The sequence below is a fragment of the Tachysurus vachellii genome, chromosome 15 (assembly GCF_030014155.1).
Source record: "Tachysurus vachellii isolate PV-2020 chromosome 15, HZAU_Pvac_v1, whole genome shotgun sequence".
Taxonomy (NCBI): domain Eukaryota; kingdom Metazoa; phylum Chordata; class Actinopteri; order Siluriformes; family Bagridae; genus Tachysurus; species Tachysurus vachellii.
In genome coordinates, this window is record NC_083474.1 from 315,564 (window position 1) to 321,689 (window position 6,126).

Below are 6,126 nucleotides of genomic sequence, written 5' to 3' on the forward strand. Positions count from 1 at the left end.
CAGCCTGTGAACTGAAATGCTTTTAATAAGGAACTGAACGAGGTCTTAATACGAGGCGTGACACGGAGCTCCGCCGGCATCTTAACGCAGTGCACACGGTGTGACTCCACCTGCATAAGGAAAAGGTCGATCATGTGGAGCAGCTTTATAATCGTACTGCGGAGGTGAAGAAGTGAAACCCAGAGAGGACACGATATCCACAGTGTGAGCACCAGACAGACAGGGGAGATGCTGACAGAACTCAAAAGGGATCAGCAGCTAAAACACTTTCTCTGTATTAACATATTTGCTGTATTAATGTTAAAATCTCCTTGGAGCAGATCGGCAGGGTGCAGAGAGGTGAAGCAGCTCAGACACTTCAGTGAGGGGGAAAAAAAAACACCCTGGTTATAAATGTGCCCCTGTCACCAAAAGCAGCGAATGTGAGACCTCCTTCTGTGGTGTCGGAGCGTCTGATGAGATTTTCCCGGTGTGGTGTGGAGCCGTAAACTTCAGAGGAAAGTCTGACCTTGTAGATATCACATGAGGCAGTAAGTCCAAAAGCAGCAGCAGACAGGTGTAGAGTTTACTCAGTGCTGGAGTCACGTTAGTGAGTGAACTAATTACAGTGAAACACATCGTGGTGAGATGTTTAAAATCTAGTGAAGGACACACATTGAAGGAAAACTCCAGTAAGGACTGAAACCGGTGTTGTATCGAGCTGACGAGTGACAGCGTGTAGAACATGCAGCGACGGGGTGTGTATAATAATGTAAAAGTCAGACAACTTAAGTGTTCCATGCAACAAGGCAAGAAATGATGATAAACTTCATTCAAATACCAACAGGAATAAACAAAAGCTGAGCTCAGAACATCAGTGAATTTTCATCACTCAAATTGCACTACTCTGGTTGCTAAGGGTGATCATATCTTTGGTTGCCATGGTTACACTGGTAGCACCTGGCTACCGAGGTTCAGATACACAAACAAGAAACCTAGCTACAAAGCCACCAGTCTGACCACAACACAGAGCTTCTCCCACAGGAAGCTTCACGCATTCTGAGCACTAATCTGATGTTCTAGACGGAGGCTGCTGCTGTATACAGTGCACACAGGTCATCACTGGGTCAGCTTCTCTCCAGCTTCGTATCAGAGCAGGTCCATCAGCTAAAGCTCATCCATTTCTCAACACTGACATCTGGACCTGAGAAATCCTTTAGAAATAAATCATTTAGAAATCCTGACACTGACATGTTAAAGACCATTAAACCACACTAAAGACAAAAAGACACCACAGCTCTTCTTACAGAAGTAGGACTTTTTATTAAAGGTCTACAGAGCTGATGGTGAAGGAGTTTGTACAGGTTACTGTCCTATAAATCTCACACTGATCCAGAGCTTCTGCAGGACAAACAAATGTCACAGTTATGAAGCCTTACTGAGGAATTCACTTGAACCCACAGATACAGATGGAGGATAAAACGTTGTGTTTGTAGACAGGACATGAGTCTGTGTCAGGATGTTTATATTATAATGATAATCATCATCATGTGGTCGTCAGATCCCTCAGACCGACTGGATGTCCTGCTCCTGCAGAAGCTGCTCCATATTTAATGACAGGACACTTTATATTATAGAAAAAGAGCAAACAGAATTTGTAGATTAAAATAAATTATATAACAAACAATTCTGTAAGTTCTTAATAACCTGATAAAATGGGCTCAGGTTCAAAAGGTGCACATATTTTTAATCGTCACTGACATGAGACATTCAGATCAAATCTTAAATCGTCTTAGATCAATGTTTTATATCAAAAAATAAAAGTGTTCTGGATTCACTCAGTCAGTCATAAGGGGGAGGGTGAGAGGGTAAGGGGGAGGGTGAGAGGGTAAGGGGGAGGGTGAGAGGGTGGGGGGGAGGGTGAGAGGGGAGGGTGAGGGAGGTGAGGGAGGGAAATAAAAGTGTTCTGGATTCACTCAGTCAGTCATAAGGGGGAGGGTGAGAGGGTGGGGGGGAGGGTGAGAGGGGAGGGGGAGGGAGGTGAGGAAGGGAAATAAAAGTGTTCTGGATTCACTCAGTCAGTCATAAGGGGGAGGGTGAGTGGGTAAGGGGGAGGGTGAGAGGGTGGGGGGGAGGGTGAGAGGGGAGGGTGAGGGAGGTGAGGGAGGGAAATAAAAGTGTTCTGGATTCACTCAGTCAGTCTCTCAATCCCCCCTCACCCCCCTCCCACTCCACACACCCCACCCCTCTCTCTCCCCTTATCCCCCCCTTCTCCAACCCTCACCCTCCCTCTTTCTCTCCCCATCCTCTCCCCCCCCCCTCTCTCTCTCATATCCCCCTTTCCACCCCCTCCCTGCACCCCTACTCGCCCCCCCTCCTCTCTCTCTCCCCCTCCCCTTCCTCCCTCCCTCACCCTGCCCTTCCCTCCCCCTCTCCCCTCACCCACCCTCCCCTCCCTCACATCCCCTCCCTCCCCCTCCCCTCACCCACCCTCCCCTCTCTCTCCCCCTCCCCTTCCTCCCTCCCTCACCCTGCCCTTCCCTCCCCCTCTCCCCTCACCCACCCTCCCCTCCCTCACATCCCCTCCCTCCCCCTCCCCTCACCCACCCTCCCCTCCCTCACCCACCCTCACCCTCCCTCACCCCCTCACCATCCCCCACCCACCCTCACCCTCCCTCACCCCCTCACCATCCCCTCCCTCCCCCTCCCCTCACCCACCCTCACCCCCTCACCATCCCCTCCCTCCCCTTCCCCTCACCCACCCTCCCCCTCCCTCCCCTCCCTCACCCACCCACCCACCCTCCCCTCCCTCACCCACCCTCACCCTCCCCTCCCTCACCCACCCTCACCCTCCCTCCCTCCCCCTCCCACCATCCCCTCCCTCCCCTTCCCCTCCCTCTGCTGATACACAATAGAAAACATTGTGCTAGTTCATCGTTTTGTGGCTCTCCTGGAATTGATCTTGATTTTCTGCTCAGCAGGAGCTTATGACTAAACCTGGTTTCCTCTTCTGAGAGTTTCAGCCTTTGCCATAAACAAAGCTTTCAAGATCTATTTATGGCTAAATCTATACTCTGTTTTTTTTTCCCCAAAATCATTGTTTTGTAATGACATTTCTTTCTGAACTCAAGCAGTGAGAACACAAACAACAAGAACACCACAAAGAGGCTTAAAGTGTTCTGCATGGAGGAGCAGAGCGCGATCCCTCGACAAGTCTCCAGCCTTGTTAAACATCACACAGAGAAATTCAGAGCTGTAATTCTTTCCAGAGCGAGCTTCACAAAATATTAATTATAAGGTGCTGATCTTACTGAGTGTAAAATGTATAGACGAATTCACCAAGTCAGAGCCCAGGCTTTGTCTACAACACCAGCATCATACACACTAGGACATGTAGAGAAATGCTTCTTACATCTGTCCTTTATACAAAACTAGTCAACTGCACTAAGGTAGAGAATAAAAATAAGACAAGATATTATTCTACTAGTTAATATTAATCCTGCTTTTAGATGAGATCAGGATCAGTTTCTCACCTCTAGCTAGTCATCTCACACCATGTGAATGTAATCTACAGAGGAAAGACACATGACAACACCCCGGTGTCTCTGACAAACCCACAGCATAAGTCATACTACTGATATAAACACTGAGTCTGAATAAAGCTACTCGAATGGAAACGAATGATTAATTGATGCAGTAATATTTATTTTTAGAAAAAAACATAATAGAAAATTCCTTTATTTCTAGTTTAACGTATAAAAAACAAATCTGAAACAGACTGCACACTGAGCTCTTTAGTTTTCACACAGATTCACTTCCTGCAGCATGAAAACACAACGTGATGGATGAAGTTTGTTCTGTTGAACATGTACAAGTGAAATAACAGTCAATGACAACCATCTAGGTGTAGTTACAATCCTGGGACACTAGGTATGATGATGTCAACAGCTACGGCGTCTAGACGCCATTCGTCCCTTAAAATTCATGCCCTCTAAGCTCATAAATCACTAACATTTACAAAACGTGACGCACTGATCCCGGGTCTGTAAATCTGCTGTATGATACTCAATATGGCGCAAACCCAGAGCTCACAGACACGTCACAGACAGCCAACACTGCAGCCAGGTACAGCTAATGTTAACTGCTAATGGTAGATAAGTGAATCACTGAGTACCTGCTTCTGAAGGATCCATCAACAATTCTAAAAAAAAAAAAATAAATGCTATTCTATCTTATATAAATATCTTCTGCAAGTCTATCTATCTGATCTGCCCCGATCATGATGTGTTAATGATGTCTGTGTTCAGTCTAGTTGATGTTCATTGTGCTGTGTGTTTATTTTATTGTTGTGTATTTGCACTTTAGTTTATTTATGTACTCATTGTTTATTGTATTTTTTACATGTTGTTCCAACACACACAAGTGAAACGACAACTAAAAGCACATGAGATGATGGCGTGACTCTGTGAGAACGCACTTTCGAGTCGATGGTGTTACCCCTCAGAGAGCCACATGAGAAAAACAGCAACATAATAGAACCAAAATAAAAGCGTCCAGCCCCAGCAGAGGAAACATGGAGCTGAACGATCAGGAACTTCTCCATGGTCAGCAGGTCCCTGCTATCACCTGCGTCATGTTCTAACTTATTAACGTGTCCTAGATTTTCACTGAATTCCAGTTAGTCCTGTTTAATACGAACCTGGAGCCGATACCGAGTCCCCAAACCAGACATGATGCTCAAAATAAATGTACACATCTGTTTTAGTGATACAACAATGAAGGGGGTTGAAAAGGCTTGTTAACACACACCACCTGGTCATTTTAGCATCTCATGAATGTTTCATTTTGAGGTTCAGCCCAGCAGAGGAGCTGTGAGTCTGCAGGAACACCAAGGCCCCCTGTCTGTGGTCACAATGAGACATTTTACTACATCACAGCCAAACAAATCTCTCTTTAAAACAAAGACAAGACCAGAAGGCGTCATATGAAGGGAACAGGACGGATACTGAGAGAGAGAGAGAGAGAGAGAGAGAGAGAGAAACAGAGAGAGAGAAACGCTGGCGCGTCCTCGGGTTCTCCTTTAATCCCTGATCCACAAACACTGAGAAATACGAGTGTTTTATCGTTTCAGTGATGTTTTAAACACAGAAGTGACTGAAACGCGTGACATGACAGTCACATCGAGCCGAAATCTACGGATAAGGAAGAAAAACAAGGCTCCAGAAAAGCGCTGTTTGGTGTCTGATGCGTCTAAAATGTGAGCAATCAGATTTAATATAGCGCATTGATCATTACTCAGCATTCCGGGGCATGTAACACACACACACACACACACACACACACACACACACACACACACACACACACACACACACACACACACACCTCAATACACGGCAGTTTGCCCTCATTTCCAAAATAAACTGGATTACGCTTTAGATTGCGTGTTAAAGCGCAGTGAGCTCCAGGTCCATGGTGTTAGTGTCGTGTCCTGTGTGTGTGTGTGTGTGTTTCTCCCCGACCTTTACCCAACACCTACCCGCTACAAATCAGTAATTAATCTTCTCTCCGACACGTGTGCGTAATAATCCCACTTATTCCGGAGGTAAAACAAGTTCAGTTAGAATCCGGTTTAAACACCGCATTGTATCCGGTAAATAATTCGAATTCAGCCTCACCTTGCAGACATGATAGTTTTCGAGCTGCTCTCGGTTACGTGACACACCGGAGAACACGGATCCATCTTTAACTAGTCGGACTCGAAGATGTCACGTCCATAAAAAGTGCACGTCCTCGAAGCGTTAGTGTGCGCACGAGACGCGACGTTTTCCGGTCCGGTCTCATGGGCGTGTGGTGCGCGCGCTCGCGCTAACGGGCATCTTCACAGCTCCAATAACGTGTCGTGTTCCGCAGGCAGCGCGACGTGGACTGGATTTACACGTGTTTCCGAGGGAACAACAACATGTGTGTGTATATTTACATCTAAAATAAAGGTTGTGTGTTAAATTCCGCAGTAAACAACAGGATTAAAGCTTCAGACGAACTGCTGGTCTCATAATCACTTCATTTCACACTGAAGACTTTTATATTTCCATATTATTTAGGATTATTGTCTCTGATCCTCTTTATTTTTTTCATGTCTTTTCA

At 46.1% G+C, this 6,126-nt stretch overlaps 1 protein-coding gene across 1 annotated transcript in view; it reads right to left on the minus strand.

The window, feature by feature from the left end:
• The window catches only part of zgc:172282 (leucine-rich repeat and fibronectin type III domain-containing protein 1-like protein), a 40,343-nt gene extending 34,433 nt beyond the window's left edge, over positions 1 to 5,910 (minus strand). The window contains exon 1 of the mRNA XM_060888731.1: positions 5,658 to 5,910. The gene's annotated coding sequence lies outside the window, so the exon portion shown is untranslated. The remainder of the gene's footprint in view (positions 1 to 5,657) is intronic.
• Positions 5,911 to 6,126: the final 216 nt, after the last annotated feature.